This window comes from Acipenser ruthenus, chromosome 4 (assembly GCF_902713425.1).
Source record: "Acipenser ruthenus chromosome 4, fAciRut3.2 maternal haplotype, whole genome shotgun sequence".
NCBI lineage: Eukaryota > Metazoa > Chordata > Actinopteri > Acipenseriformes > Acipenseridae > Acipenser > Acipenser ruthenus.
This window is the reverse complement of record NC_081192.1, coordinates 58211822-58224869: the sequence shown is the minus strand read 5'-3', so window position 1 is coordinate 58224869 and position 13048 is coordinate 58211822.

The window sequence follows — 13048 nt, the reverse complement described above, 5'->3', positions numbered from 1 at the left end:
GGACCTGCAAAGAGCTGGTGGATAGCAGAACGGAAAAATATTCAATCTTGGTCTCATTTTAAAAGTTATTTTCTTAGAGCTGTCCTTTCCACAGACTTCATCACAGAAATCGAAGACAGAGTGTGGGATAGAGTGCAGGCACCGGGAGAGAGCATCCGTGACTTTGCCTATGATTTCTGGGCCCTGTGTATGAGGTGGAGACCGGACATGCCTGAAAGGGAGTTCGTCCGCAGGATTCTTAACAACAGCAACCCGAAGCTTGCTGCTTGTTTGAGGGGGTCGGTGAAGACTGTGGAGGAGTTGGTGAGTGGGGGGTCAATGGTGGAGAAGGACTGGTCTGGGCAGAAGCAGTACTGGGCGAAGCAAAATTCCAAGTTCCCAAGTACCAGTGAGAAGGGTGAGCGCCGAGCAACCAGAGGGGGAGCTCATAAAGCAGACGTGTGAGTGCACCATCATGCTATGAGACCCAGGGGTCAATATAATGTACCAGGGCCGACCCTACTTGTTGTTCGGATTTCAGTGAGAGATGTAGGGATGACAGCCTTGCTTGATACTGGCTGCACTTATACTCTGCTAAGAAATAAGTTAAAAGACCAGGAGAAAATCAGACCCCATGTAAAGAACAAACCTTTGTGCTACCGTTGGCCAGACACATGGGGCATTGGGAAAAAAACACCTGACTTTTAACTTGCACGGTGAATTCTGGAACCTATGTAAATATGTTATGGATGATGCACATTTGGCCTTTCCGTTGGTTCTAGGATTGGATTTCCTAGCCAAGACCCAAACCTAGATTGATATGGTGGGTAGAGGTTATGGTGTCAAACACTACCAAAGCTATCAGTTTTATCACTTTCTGCACAGAGAAGAGTGGGAAACATCCTGGTAGACGGTTGAAGAAACTGAAGCCGGCGGCAGTAATGTGTTTATGGCTGTCCAGCACCCTTCCGGGTCTATCTGATAGCCTTTGCCTCCAGGATCCTCAATAAGGCTGAGAAGAACTACTCCACGTCAGAGAAAAAGTGCTTGGTGGTTGTCTGGTCTGTGGAGAAGGGGCAGCATTACCTGGAGGGAGTGCCATTTGAAGTGGTCACTGATCACGCAGCGCTGTCCTGGGCATTTAACACTCCCAAAATATCCTCTCGGCACACCCGCTGGACCCTTCGACTCCAACAGTTTAATTTTAAGGTGCTCTACCGCAAGGGAAGTTTGAAAGTGGTTCCTTATGCTCTCTCTCGCGCTCCATCTCAAAGTGATGTCTCCTTTGCTGTGTATTCTAGCAAGACTCCAGTTTATAGCTCCGATCTCCCAACATCACTTGACTAAATAGTGGCCGCTCAGTCGAGAGATCCTGCTATAGCTGAGATTATTGCTAAAATGGATAATCCACGCCAAACAAAATCTGATCGCATCACCTTTGAGATGAGACAGGATCTGGTCTATCGAAAAGTTCTTGCCGCAAAAGGTGGCTATTGGTTCCAGCTAGTAGTCCCAGCATCATTCCAGTCATCTTTACTGACATACTTCTGTGATAATCCACTGGGAGGCCATCTCAGATGTCTTAAAACTCTCCTTCGGATGTTAGACGTGGCTTGGTGGTCTTCTGAACGTATGGACACCTGAAAGCATATTAAAGAATGTATTACCTGCCAACAGTACAAGCCTTCTAATTTGAAACCTGCAGGTCTGCTCCAGTCTACTACGGTTGCAGTTCCAGGGGAGATGCTGGGGGTGGATTTGATGGGCTCATTCCCAAGAAGTAAACAAGGTAACTAATACTTACTTGTTCTGGTGGACTACTATTACAAGTGGATAGAGATGTTTCCCATACGTGACAGTAAGACCCCGAAGATCGTTCGTATTCTCACTCAAGAGATTTTCACGAGATGAGGTCTGTAAATCCTGGGGTGTTGTTAGGAAACTTACTACAAGTTATCATCCACAATCAAATCTTACTGAGAGGGTTAATCGAACAGTGAAGACCATGGTGGCATCTTTTGTGGAAGATAAACATTAACACTGGGACCAGTGGATACCAGAGTTCCGCTTCACCATCAACAGCGCTTGTCAGGAGACTACTGGATTCTCTCCAGCTGAGTTGGCACTTGGTCGCTCACTTAAAGGTCCCCTCGACCAACTGATTGGACTTGCCCCCTTGCCTTCTACCTCTCAGTACAGTTTGCTAGAAAGAAAGCAAGAAATCACTGAACAAGTAAGGGCAAGTGTCAAGACAGCTCAGGGTAGGCAGGCTAAATATTACAGTCGGAATAGGAGAGCTATACAGTATACCAAAGGAGATTTAGTGTGGACCAAAACACATTTTTATCCGATGCCTCTGAGAAGTTTTCAGTGAAATTAGCTCCTAAATGGTCAGGACCAGCTGAAATTGAGAAAGGTAGGGCCTGTTAATTATGAAGTTCAATGGGCTGACCAATCACAAAAAAAAAGATGTGATCCCAATTATCTACAGATTCATGATCATCCATTTTAAATTAGGCACAGTAATACTTGTGTGCTGGAAAAGAAATCAATGAATGTACTGAAATATATTTTAATTCCCTGTACAGGCCACCAATTCTGTAACAATCTACCTTTGACCCAAAAGGCCAACAGAACATTCCCAGAATAAAAATCAGTTACTACCACAAACCTCTTGAAAAAAGTAGATGGCAGAAAGGCAGATACACAGCAAAAAATAGGATTGCTAGGTTCGTTTGAGTGCAACACATTTAATTTCAAAACCATCTATCCAACACACACATGATATTACCTAAACAATTTTATGACCCTGTGGCAAAGTGCCCCGCCCCTGTGTGCATTTGTGTGTTCTGTGTTGTATATATGCGTGCGTATGTTAATGTTGGTGTATAGATTGGTACACGGGATATAAACGGGTCTGTGTTTCACGTGTGTTTAAAGTGTATAATTATATTTAGGCACGAGGATGGCACATCACTTCACGTGCAGATAAAATGTGTATAATGTGTGGCACGGGGTTGCACGTAATGAATTCACGTGCTGGGATTCAAGTGAGTAATTAATTAGTAATTGAATCCCAGCACAACAGTATATATAGATGCACAGTTTCACTCAGTCGTGGTTAGGTGTTCGGAAGAGGAGAACGGGAGAGAGAGAGAGAGAGAGGAGAGTTAAGTTAAAGATCGTAAAAGTGAAGATAAGTGTGTGTACTCACCGTGTTTGTTTGTCTCCGAGCACCGTTTGTGTTTAGTGCGTTTTGTTTGTCTTTTTACTTTGGCGTATAGTGCCGTGTCCCGTGTTTTGTGCTGTTTTCAACCCTTTTATTTGTTAATAAACGCTGAGTGCAGCCATTGCACTCAGCTCATCATCAACCACTGTCTTTGTTTTGAATTCCTGTCTGGTCTGACGCCACCCACTCTGGCCGTCTTTGTGACACGTGGTGTCAGAAGCGGGATAGCCGCGCCTCCAAGCGTCAGACCAGGAGGGGTATGGATTAAAAAAAAAAAAAAAAAAAAAAAAAAATTACAAATATTGTTTTGGGGGAAAAAAACAAAACAAAACAAAAAATCAATGGCAGAAGACGCCATCAAACTGCGGGGCTGGTTCCTGGAGAATGCTGGGCTGGAGGCCCAGTCTCTGCCCATGGTCGTCCGGGCCCTGTGGATGATGGACAGTGAGAGATGGGAGGCCTTTCAGGAGGAACACACCCCAAACACCTTGGAGGAAGGTGTGGAGTTTGTCCTCAGCTACCTGGAGGCAACCATCAACGGAACAGCAGCCCAGGTAGCAGGACCACCAGCAGAGGGTGAGTACCTGCTGTCCCCATCTCCACCAGCAGAGGGTGAGTACCTGCTGTCCCCATCTCCACCAGCAGAGGGTGAATGCCTGCTGGTTTTGCCTCCACAGCCCAAGTGGGAGGAGCCTGAGCGTCCACAGCCCAAGCGGGAGGAGCCTGAGCGTCCACAGCCCAAATGGGAGGAGCCTGAGCGTCCACAGCCCAAGCGGGAGGAGCCCGAGTGTCCTACGCCTGAGTGGGAGGAGCCCGAACGTCCTACGCCTGAGTGGGAGGAGCCCGAACGTCCTACGCCTGAGTGGGAGGAGCCCGAACGTCCTACGCCTGAGTGGGAGGAGCCCGAACGTCCTACGCCTGAGTGGGAGGAGCCCGAACGTCCTACGCCTGAGTGGGAGGAGCCCGAACGTCCACAGCCCAACAGGGAGGAGTCGGGGCGTCCACAGCCCAACAGGGAGGAGTCGGGGCGTCCACAGCCCAACATGGAGGAGTCGGGGCGTCCACAGCCCAACAGGGAGGAGTCGGTGCGTCCACAGCCCAAAGGGAGGCAAGTCGGGGCTTCCACAGCCCTGGGACCCAAGCCACCAGCAGAGGGAAAATGCCTGCTGGTTCAGTCCCAAGAGCCAGAAGGGGAGGAGTTACAGGCTCAACCCCCTGAAAATTTTTGGGGGGGAGAAGGGCAGGATGCTGGTGTCCCCCAGCAGCCTCTCGCTATGCTGCTGAAGGCAGCACGGCGCGCACATGCCCAGCCGCCACAGCAGAGGGAGCCACCACCTCCAGGAGCAGAGGAGCAGGAGCTGCCTCTGCCTCCGCCACCACCACCGCAAGGAGCAGAGGAGCAGGAGCTGCCTCTGCCTCCGCCACCACCACCGCAAGGAGCAGAGGAGCAGGAGCTGCCTCTGCCTCCGTCACCACCACCGCAAGGAGCAGAGGAGCTGGAGCTCCCTCTGCCTCCGCCACCACCACCGCAAGGAGCAGAGGAGCTGGAGCTGCCTCTGCCTCCACCACCGCCAGGAGCAGAGGAGCTGGAGCTGCCTCTGCCTCCACCACCGCCAGGAGCAGAGGAGCTGGAGCTGCCTCTGCCTCCGCCACCGCCTGGAGCAGAGGAGCTGGAGCTGCCTCTGCTGCCCGTACCTCCGCAGGGAGTACGGTGGCCGGAGCCCCAGAAAGGGGAGCTGCCGGCCACGAAGAAGGGGGATGAGGTCTGGAGACCACTTTCCCCAGCAGCAGTTTCGCTGCAGGAGTTCTTGTGGCCGGAGCCCCACAGGAGGGAGCTGCCGGCTATGAAGAAGGGGGAGGTCGGGGGACCACCTGCCCCCGCAGCTTTTTCGCTGCAGGACGGGACCAGCATGCTGTCAGCCGTGCCACTACCGGCAGGGGAGCTGACAGCATGTCCAGCCATGGGCCCACTAAAGCCTCCCTTCCCAGCCCGAGACTTTGGCCTGGACTGCTGGGTATTTAAGGGGGGAGGTGGCCGTTGAGGCCATGTGTGCTGCGCACAAGGGGGGGTATATGTGGCAAAGTGCCCCGCCCCTGTGTGCATTTGTGTGTTCTGTGTTGTATATATGCGTGCGTATGTTAATGTTGGTGTATAGATTGGTACACGGGATATAAACGGGTCTGTGTTTCACGTGTGTTTAAAGTGTATAATTATATTTAGGCACGAGGATGGCACATCACTTCACGTGCAGATAAAATGTGTATAATGTGTGGCACGGGGTTGCACGTAATGAATTCACGTGCTGGGATTCAAGTGAGTAATTAATTAGTAATTGAATCCCAGCACAACAGTATATATAGATGCACAGTTTCACTCAGTCGTGGTTAGGTGTTCGGAAGAGGAGAACGGGAGAGAGAGAGAGAGAGAGGAGAGTTAAGTTAAAGATCGTAAAAGTGAAGATAAGTGTGTGTACTCACCGTGTTTGTTTGTCTCCGAGCACCGTTTGTGTTTAGTGCGTTTTGTTTGTCTTTTTACTTTGGCGTATAGTGCCGTGTCCCGTGTTTTGTGCTGTTTTCAACCCTTTTATTTGTTAATAAACGCTGAGTGCAGCCATTGCACTCAGCTCATCATCAACCACTGTCTTTGTTTTGAATTCCTGTCTGGTCTGACGCCACCCACTCTGGCCGTCTTTGTGACAGACCCACAGTACCTCTGGTAGCTGCTGACCCATGCACCTAAAAAAAAAATGTGATTAATGTGGCCAACTTAAAAAAATACTACGGTTTGAAACCTGGTACCTCCGCTTGGGGGATGGGACTGGGAGGAACTATGTGATGCCTGTCACACAAAAGTGAATATTATTTAAGTGGTCCATTTAAGCGAAAATTTTGTTGTTTAAAGTCAGAATATATTATACTTAAATGTATGTTGACTGTTACCCTTTTAAGAGTGAGTTTTAGGAAACGTTGCCCCTTTAAATATGTTGGAGGACCTTGACCTTTATAAACCCTGCACTAATGCACTATGGGACGGCACCTTTTCCTGTTGGGAGTTTGTCCTCTTGGTAGTTTGCTGCTGAAGGTTTCCCGTCGGGTATTTATATGTGTACAGGTTTCCTATACTTAGATGTGCTAATGCAAAACTGGATAAAGTTAGATGTAAACTATGTTTATCTAGCTTTAGTGTTTCACAGTTTTAGACAACGTTCTTCGTTTAGCAAACGATGCTGGCACTTATTTTTTCATTGCTATTTCCTGGAGGAAAACAAGACATTCCGTTGGATTTTGGATTACAGCTGTATTTTTTGGACTTTGTGTTGTCTTTCTGGAGCTCTCATGGACAACCCCACTAACCAGTGAGACAGAACTGTTTGTTTCATTTCTTTTTACTTTATTTTGTACGGTGGATTACAAACTTGTTTTGACTTTTTGGGTTTTCTATTTTTGTTTGTTATGCTATTGGATTATTTTTTTGGGGACATTTATACCGGGCTCTTATTATGGGACATTGTTTTCTATTTAATTATTGCATCTGTAGGCTTACCGGTGGATTTACCACTGTCCTATTCTGTTTCAACTTGGTTTTATGTGCATGGGTCAGCAGCTACCAGAGGTACTGTGGGTCATAAAATTGTTTAGGTAATATCATGTGTGTGTTGGTGTGGCAATGTGCCCCGCCCCTGTGTGCATTTGTGTGTTATATGTTGTATGTTGCGTGTGTTAATGTTGGTGTATAGAGATGGCTGCACGGGATATAAATGGGTGTGTGCAGCACAAGTTATTTAAAATGTTATTTAGGCACGGGATTGCACATCACTTCACGTGCATTTAAAGTATATAATATGTGAGCACGAGGTTGCACATAATTAATTCACGTGCTGGGATTCAAGTGAATAATTAATTGGTAATTGAATCCCGGCACAACAGTATAGTTAAACAAAAAGGCACAACTTATATTCAAATTAGAACTATTCGGAATATAAAAAAAAAGAAATAGAAAAGACTTGAGTTTTTAACAACTGAAAAGAATATGCGTGCGTCCGCATCGGATGCAAATGTATTCTAAACAGTAGAGTTAGTGAAAACCACACGCTCACTAATTTATACAAAGGTAAGAACACTTCATTATGTCTATTTTTACTGTCATGATGATCGTGTGGTGTTGAGTTGGGGGGGATACGTCTATTATATGATAATGGGTGTTTTTTGCGTATGACCCCCCCAGGGGAGGAGAGTCCCTCTGAACAGTTTCCAAATGTTGGCAATTATGCAGATGTGCCTTAACATTGTAATAATAATAAAAAGACTATATTTTAATATAATAGTAATTTCTAGCTGAACTATGGTTGTTCATTACTATTAACATTTTATGTCCAAAAGCAAAGCAAAACATTTGAATTAATCTCACAAATCCAGAACAATGTATCATACTAACTTCAGCTTCTGTTTATATAATATTGCCATATAATCCAAACACAACATGCTTTGAAACAAAAGAAGGTAATCGGTAGATTTGAAAAAAATAAATAAAAATAAGTATTGCCTTAATTTTTTAATCAAGAAAACATGATGACCAGGCCAAGTCCATGATAATGGTTTGCCATTCTATGGATGTAGTGAAGAAGGCAGTGGAGATTCTGAATCCTGGACAGATGCCCATCATCACTGTGGATCAGCCTCTATACACACTTGCAAAGCAAATCAAGTGGAACTGGCCAACAAGCCACAGTGAAGATCACTTTGTTGTCATCAGGTCACAGCTAGTACTCTGTATCTACTCATGCACAAAGCTTACGTCCAGTACAGTAGCAGCCTGGAAGAGGGAGAGAATCTGATTTCCCTGGAAGACTGGTGTACTGAAGAGCTGAAGCAAGTCCCCAGTTCCAGTTTTGGTCCATTATTCTGCAGTTGGAGCTTGAGGTTATGATCTATGTGAGAGCAATATGAGAGGCAGACTTCCTACTCTACATAGATGCTCTGACCAAGATCGTTCCATGGCTCTTTGCCTTGGACCACACCAATTATGCCAGGTGTATTCCAGTCCATCTGCGTGACAATGCTGGACTTCCAGTGCAGCCATCTGATGTCTTTGCAGAGTTTCTCAAAGGGAACTTTACTGTGAAGAAGATGGCACGTGCGTTCTGTGCTGTAGCCATAGACCAGGCCCACAAGGAGAACAACTCCACAGTCAAAGGTGATGGCGGGGCTGTGGGTCTAACTGAGAACCCTGCAGCACTGGATGGTATCTGATCCCGAGATGGCCCAAGTGATTGGAGAGTTTGAAGCCTCAATGGAGAAGAGAAAGAAGACAGAACTCCAGCATCATGAGCAGTTGTAACATGCACAGATGGCTTTTGCACGAGATGTCAAATCGCTAACAGGTATCATAGAAGAGGTGGGGAATCCATTCAGTGATGACATCAATGATCTCCTCGTACTGCGCAGCACAGAACTTCCGGCGGTCATAGACACTGTACGCCAGGTTGAGAAGCTTGGACAAGAGCAGTATGAGACCTTGTGACAGAGAAAGAATGAATTTTGGTTATAAATCTCCCTCCCGACCTGTGAGGGTGCTGTGTAAAGGGAACAGTGTGTCCCGGACTGGATGGTCTGACAATTCATTCCAGGGAAAGGTGGAAGTCGGCCATCTAGAAAGGGGGCGGAGCCACAGGACACCAAGTCATCGCCCCAGACGGGAAGCGATGTGACAATCACGGATTGGAGGAAAAGCGATTGCACTGGCTAACCAGGGGGCGTGGCTGAAGGTACAAACGGGGATGTGGCCGAACGAACTGCTCCTTTGTTATGGTTACCAGAGAAGCACTGAAGGACTGTGATATAACCTTGAGTGTTTAGTGTTTGTTTGTTTTTGTTGTACTAATTGTAAACATTTGTTCTTGTTAGATGGCTAACACGTATTAGGAGCTGTCGCTAAAGGCCATCACCAACCCGGCCAACACTGCACTACTGTTCACTAATAAATTGTATTTCACCACTTGCACGTTGCACTCACTCTGGACTTGTGATCGTGTGTGTGTTTATACTGTGTTTACTATTTCGGGACGGAACCCTGATTGCTGTGTATTGCCAGGGATTATTATATACGGTCGCCAAACAACCCGGATTATAAAAACAAATAAAGGATTGTTTGGACCATGAACTTTGTTGTCTGTCATCTGTTTAAGCACTGCATCACATCTACACCTGTGCACTATAAACCACTTTAGCATCACATCTACACCTGCGGACTGCAAACCACTTTGCCACACACCTATATCAAAGAGCGCCTTGTCAACCAAACAAAGCCCATTGCTGATCCCATGAAGAGGAACAACCTCCCCCTCTTCAGTCAACCTTTAGTCCGAGAGAAGTCAAGAGCACAGCTACAGCTGTCATCCCTGAAGAATGACTGTTCCCTCTTCTCCAGGCTGTACATTGCTGTACATGGGGCTGCTATCATCAACATGCTACAACCTGGCCCTGCAAAGACATTTGTAAGGAGCTTTATAAGCAGACAATTCCACAGAGGGGTGGTATTTAATGTCAATATTTTCTTACTAAATTAGGATAAAAATGTCTGAAAAAATGTTGTTAACCAGAAGTGTGGAATTCCATATTTTGTGCAAGTATAATGCTTATCAGTTATGTTCCACTGAGAATCTGTTAATACTAAACTTTAAAAATAAAGGACATACTATTGTTTTACATTTCTAGAAACATGCAGGCGTTTCACTTTGCACTATAACGTTAGGTTACTGATGTAACTCTGGTTCCCTGAAAGAGAAGACGACCACCGACACTACTTTTAGGATATTGCCGGCCTTTGGTAGGTATTTCTGAGCATTTTATATCAAAGCTCCCGATAGGCCCATCTGTAGAGTGACGTCCCAGGTCCCGCCTCCTGAGGGATCAAATAGTCACTGCACAGAATGCTCGATCTCTTTTTGCCTCAAAGCCGCGTAAGCAACCGAAGCGACCTCGCTGGTCGGTGGTCGTCTTCTCTTTCAGGGAACCAGGGTTACATCCATAACCTAATGTTCCCTTTCAATTTGAAGACGACCACCGATGATACTTTTGGGAAAGTATACCAAAGCCGTCATGAGGGAGATGAGCGGACAGCTAATGAGGGATACCTCAACCACACATAACCGATAAGATCAGTGATGGGAATGTGCAACCTCAAAGACCCTTGTGCCCAATAAAGGCACTGCGGGATCAACCACATTAATGCGGTAGAACCTGGTAAAGGTATGCAGCGTAGTCCAGCTAGCCACAGTACAAATCTCGGACAGTGAGGCTCCTCTAAAGAGGGTCCAAGAAGTGGCCACCCCTCTGGAAGAGTGCATAGCTACCCGCCCAGGTGGGGGTAAACTGGCATTATCATACGCAGTCGAGACTGTGTCTGCAATACAGTGCGACAGTCGCTGCTTGGAGAGGACCTGTCCCAGGGTCCGTGACAGACGAAGAGCTGGTAAGAACGACGCAAAGCTCTTGTCTTTTCAACGTAACATTACAATGCCCGCACTGGGCAGAGGGAATTTAAACACCTATTCTCCTCTGTAGCAAAAGGAGGTGGATGGAATGACTCCAGTTCTACAGATTGGTTCATGTGGAAAGCCGATATCACCTTGGGGAGGAACGCAGGGTTTGTCCGCAGAGACACCCTGTTCCCATTATCCCAAATACGCATGCAGGAGCTGTGCACAGACAGCGCCTGCAGCTCATTAACCTGCTTTGGGGAGGTGATGGCTAAGAGGAAGGCTGTCTTCATTGACAGGTACTTCAACTCTACAGAGTATATAGGCTCATACGGGGCCTTTGTGAGAGCCTTCAGCACAACGTCAAGACTCCACTGTGGGAGAGCGTAGCTCCAAGGAGAGCGCAAACATCAGGCACCCTTTAGAAACCGGGTTGCCAAAACATGTGCACCTGGTGAAAGAGTCCACCGGGGCATGGCATGCAGATATGGCTGCCAGGTACACCTTCAATGTAGAAGGAGCTTTACCAGCATCTAGAAACACAAGATAACAGGCATAGGGCAAGATATGGGGACATGACCGAGGGTCAGACACCAGTTTTGGAAGTACCATCACTTATAGGCATATAACGACCTAGGCTGCCCTGGCATTCCAGCAGTCCCATTCAGGGGCCAGACCCATAACTGGAATCTGCCTGGTTCCGGGTGCCAGAGACTGCCTTTTGCCTGACTGAAGAAATCCAGGCGAAGCGGGATCCCCCAGAGCTGTCACAGGGTTGAAAACCAGATTCTCCTGAGTCACCGAGAGGCAACCAAGAGAACTATCGCCTTCTCAAAACAGACCTTCTCCAGGAAGGCCGGGAGCAGCGGTAATGGCGGGGATGCATAAAGCAATGCTCGGGGCCACCCGTGGGCTAGGGCGTTGATGCAGAGTGGACCGCCTGAGCGGTGGAGGGAGTATCATAGGGGGCAATGGGTCGTCTCTGCCGAGGCAAAGAGATTGACCTGTGCCTGCCCGAACCGTTCCCAAATTCATTCCACCACCTGAGGGTGGAGTCGCCACTCTGATGAAAGCGAACCCTCTCTGGAGAGGAGGTCTACTGCCCAATTCACTTCTCCGGGGAGATGTACTGCCCAGAGGTATAGCAGATTCTACTGGGCCCAAATCAAGAGCCGGTAGGCTACGCGATGCAACCCCCGGGACCTCAGTCCACCCTGGTGGTTGACATACGCTACTTCCGAAGTGTTGTAGTGCTGTATAGCACTATATGTCACTCAGGTAACCATGTGCACCGAGGTACCGAAGTACCGAGGGAACTGTGTTTGCTAAGGTGCGTTGCCAGAGGTACCAAGGCACCACGGTCACTGTGAGCGCTGTGCACTGCATGCACTGGGGCTCTGAAGCACTGCACAGGGTGCATGCACGGGGCACCCTGCGCACCGAGGTACCGAAGCACTGAGGGCACCGGGAACACTGCGTGCACTGAAATGCCAAAGCACCTAGGGCACCGTGCGCACCAAGGGCACTGTGTGCACCGAGGCACCTAAGTACCGGGGGCACCGAGCACCTAATGCACTGAGGCACCTAAGTACTCGTGCACGGGCAGGCATCCCTTCACCCCCACACATCTTTTAAACCGGGCTACATTACAAGTCTCTTACCAACCAGTGGGCAAAGCCTACAGTTAACCTACATCTGTAGCCAAAAAAGATTAGAGTTAGCATTACTTCCAAAACCTTATCATTATGGCACCAAAAATTTGCATCTAACTGCTGCTTACTGCTAAAACTGTTTATTTTTGACAGTTAAAAGTTACACAACATAAAGCCATATATTACAGGCTTTATTCATAGTAAGAACAATTAAGAAACAACGCCCTGAAATCATTTACTGCCCTCTATACCTCCTAAACAACTGAAAACTGAAAATGTACAGTTATTACTAGAGCTACTGGAATGACCACAAGATAATTCTGGGTATTACAAATGGCAGTTGTTTCTATTTTTTTTTGTCCAGCCACAAAATCCATTGCCAGAACCAGCACTGTCTGGGATCTTTAGTGAGAACAGCTCATTGACCAGACACCTGACACCACTGCAGCTGTTCAGAAGCTTAATGATAAAAACCAAAGCAGTACTTTTACATCAGAAGGATAACGGCCTGAGCTAATCACTCGGTGGAGTTTGCAGAAAAAGCATTAACCTGCATTACCAGAAACAGAGTGGTTTTTCAGTAATTTTGTTGCATAGCAAATGTTCACCTATTTGGTTTCTTCAAATGTAACCACCATCTTGTGGTTTGGTAGTACAAGTGTCACAGACAGAAACGTTTTATGTGACCGACCACTGCTTTGAATGAAAAC